This window comes from Toxorhynchites rutilus, chromosome 3, assembly GCF_029784135.1.
Source record: "Toxorhynchites rutilus septentrionalis strain SRP chromosome 3, ASM2978413v1, whole genome shotgun sequence".
Lineage (NCBI taxonomy): Eukaryota > Metazoa > Arthropoda > Insecta > Diptera > Culicidae > Toxorhynchites > Toxorhynchites rutilus.
Window position 1 is genome coordinate 299,480,434 of NC_073746.1, and position 4,060 is coordinate 299,484,493.

At 34.9% G+C, this 4,060-nt stretch overlaps 1 non-coding gene across 1 annotated transcript; it reads left to right on the top strand.

Annotated features, from left to right (window-relative positions):
* The first annotated feature begins 3,371 nt into the window (after nucleotides 1-3,371).
* Trnar-ucu (transfer RNA arginine (anticodon UCU)) lies at nucleotides 3,372-3,444 on the top strand. The gene has a single exon. It is a non-coding gene; the product is annotated as a tRNA-Arg (tRNA).
* The last annotated feature ends 616 nt before the right edge of the window (nucleotides 3,445-4,060 follow it).

The window sequence follows — 4,060 nt, forward strand, 5'->3', positions numbered from 1 at the left end:
GTTGCGGTGAAGCTCTTTATTTATCATGAAAGCGCGGATGAACGGTGTCACCAAGAGCCTGTTTGTGCACCCTAGGCCAGAAGGGAATCTATCAGGAGGAGAGTGATGCCACAAACGGTTCCCTGGGAAGACATCGCTACACACACATACACGCGCGGCTATTAACAGGTGGTTATCGAGTTGGCATTAACCACTGGTGGGCTTCCAGTATCGAGGAAAATGTGGAAATATCTAATCGTTACTGAAAATAATCTGCCAGTTCCTCTGGGAATTTTCAAAATATATTCATGTGAAAGAGTTTAATTGAATGTTTTCTATCCATGTAACACTGTGACCAAATACATTTGATTTTGTGGTTTTTCAATCAATCGCAATCAACAGGATAGCTTCTGAAGATTATTCTTCCCCATCAGTAGGATATTTCCGTATCCAATACTGGATGCATAAAACCTTGTGCCTCCAACGTAACGCTCTCGTTTTCGAAGTTCTCCAAAAATTCATTCATTCAGAATGAATTCAGATTCAACTTCATACAAATGATCTCTAAATCAACGATAGTCCTACGTCACCCTTGCGGTTATACCATAGATATAACCCACTTCCTGTTTTTTTTTTATGTACAAGTTCGTACTATGTTGGTAGAACAAAATCATATCGCTAGAACTGTGAATGCAAGTATAAAATTTCAGATAATGAATAAGTGAAAAACTAACAAATTAAATCGAATATTAACAAAAATGTGTAAGAATGAAGCGTTTCATATGTGTTGTGTTTCGGATTTGGTCACCAACTCTTTTTAGCAACACGAAGTTTTTCTGTGTACGCTTAAAGCTAAAATAATGTTTTATTAAATATATTACTTCTGATTGAATTCAATTGCTTACAAATTTGGTGGGCTATGGTTGCAGAAGCGGTATTGGGCCCAAATATTCCGGAATCGAAATTAAATTAAATGCTTTAAAAAAACCTTTTAGATGGATACTACACTACACGGCTTGTTTTTGATGAGAGCTCGATCCAATATCGGGATTAACAAAGGAATTTATGTACAGTTTCTAGCAGGCGGTTTCTGGCAAGCGTGTTCCCTTTGGATGAGCGAAATAGGGCTGTCGCTGGTACCGATATCAACAGTGGTACTGTGTTGAGAGGTCCCGTCGTTACAATATGTATAGAGCTGAACATTTATTTCGATATATTGTTCCACCTGTCTGAAGTATGTAGTATCTCTTATCGAAGGAACGCGATTTTTGCAGCCAAAGAATGGAGAGTTCTATCTTTTCTCGCACTGTCATGGGTGATTTCGCGCTTTGCTCTGATTGGTCGAGGAACAAAAATCGATATTGAAGAAAAAAAATCGCACTCATTGTGAACGATTGTAAATCCAGCATAACAGAAATACCCGCAGAAAAAAAAGTGGAATGTCACAAAAGCCTACTAGAAATATTCTCACGCGGAAAAAATCGCGGGTATCAATGCCACACGGAGAAAACGCATTAAGAAAAGGATAGCAGACAACAGTTCGCTGGCTTGGATAGAATAATATGCACAGGTATTATTTGGTTGATATTTTTAATAAATTTGTTCAATCTGCTTTTAAGCTTTCATCGAATAAAATGCTTTTCAAATCAAGCGAATAAAAATCAAACTTCGCACACTTTATTTTGTAATTTTTTGAACGAAAATTTATTTATTTATTCATTCATTTTCGTCAAACAAATGTACATACCGTTCCGAATCATATTTCGGACACTTTGTTCTAATATCTCGAAATGCTTAATGCACTGATGGTACCGTTCTGAATCATATTTCGGACGCTTAAGGCACATGATGCAGAAAACATTCTCAACTATATGCACAGGTATTATTTGGTTGATATTTCCAATAAATTAGTTCAATATGCTTTTAAGCTTTCTACTTTGGTACCTATTTGATTGAAAACATAAAAAAATCATCGAATAAAATGCTTTTCAAATTAAGCGAATAAGAATCAAACTTCGGACATCATTTAAAAAATAATCAAATTTCGGACAAATTGAATTCAAATTTCGGACACTTGATTTTGTAATTTTTTGAACGAAAATTACATTACACTTGATTATATTTTATAATCAACTGCGAAACACTTACCAAGCAATCACAGTAACCTGATAACGATGATGAGAACTGATGAAACACGAGAGAAATTTAAATATTGATGAAGGGGTAAATTCTACGTGCTCACGCTTGTCAAACGTCAAATACCACATACCACTTCTAGGTGGATTGTTAAATTATCTTGTAAAATTATTGAGAAATTGATTTCTAAACACAATTCTTAATAGAAAGTAATATTCACTACTTTGGCCTATTGTCACCCCCTCTAAGGGGCGAGATTTGGGTCAACCTTCATTTAATCGTAATTCAGTGAAAAATTTATATTATTCAACAATTCCTCGAGCACTTACGAGTGTCATTAGAAAACATTTGTACGTAATCAGAATTGTGTTTTACTCGGATTTACAATAGTTATTCAACATAAAGTTCGAAAACTACATTTTTTGACACATTTTCACCCCCATCGACGGTATAGTAAAAATAGTAAAAAAGAGGCATCCAAGAGCCTAATATGTGTGTCATTTTTTTCATGTATTCGATTTTTGTCAACCAATTCTACTCATGTTTGTTATCTTTAATAGAGATTTTCTTCCGGAGCAATTCAACTTTTGAAGCAAGAAGTTCGTTTTCCAGCTCTTGTATTTCCCAATCGTAGAAATCAGGTTTCCTATTGGAAACTATTTCTGGGAGTTTCCGGGATTCCTAATAGCAGCCATCTTGAGGATCTAATAATTGAAATCGAATCTCATCTCATCTCATTTGCGTGACCAGTTCCACGGAAATAGATTGCGAATGATTCATGTTTTTCATGTTTTTCTGTAGTTTGTTCTGTTTACTTCATTCCATCCCGTCTAGCCAACTTCGAGTTTTCCTATGGAAAAACATCGTGATGAAGCTGTCTATTTCCGCGCATATGAAACGTATTTGCTATGATAAGCACAAACGACGTTACTTTGTACTATCCCTCGTGCAGTTCCAAAACTCCCATATCAAGATGATGATGTTTGTTATCGGAGAACATGGAAATTGAAAATCCTCTTCATGGAAACATCGAAACTATCGGCTACATGAGTTGGAAAAGTGTCACCATAATCTTCGACCAGTATTCGATGTGTCTGGTGAGCTGATACTAGAAGAAATAATTCACGTTAAATTTATGTACTCGAAAATTAAATGCATCACAACATTGCAAACAGTATTTGATTTATTTATTCATTAGTGTTACAAATTGTTTATTGCATGAGGTAAGATTTGAAAGAAACAAGATCATAACACATGTCCCTTTGGCGCAGCGGATAGCGCGTTGGACTTCTAATCCAAAGGTCGTGGGTTCGATCCCCACAAGGGATGAGTGCATTTTTTTGTGCGTGTTCCTTTCATAGGAGACGAATGTGTTTTTTCAAAATCAAAATTTCCTATTGTTTCGAAGAAATTATCCGTTTTATTTTTACAATTGAACGATTCTACGTTAACTCATACCGGAGCGGTAATCACCCTCTTGTAATGCATTCAGCTATCGTAGCAAGAAAACATACTAATCTTACACTTCTTATAAATTATAACCTTAATATCTAATGAACCTGTTCACGAATCAATATGGAGCTCTTGTTATTAATAGATAATGGTACTCAATTAAACTAAATATTATTAGTGCGGAAAGATAACATAGTCACGATGCTGAGTAGCTACGATACCTCAAACACAGCAACTATAGTAAAAAGTAGAATTCTATTATAAATTACAATATGAATATGGGAGGAGTACGTAACTAGTAATTAGTATCTGTCTTTATTCTATCATATTTTCTGTATCAAACATTTATTCCATGTAACGGTGAAACATGTTATTTGCAAGTGGATGAAAAATCTTGCACAAGAATTGTGTCTGAAAATAATGATATTATCATGTCGAATTTTGGTAGAAGTACTGAAATTTCAAAGTAAAAAATAATTTTAAAGAGTAGATT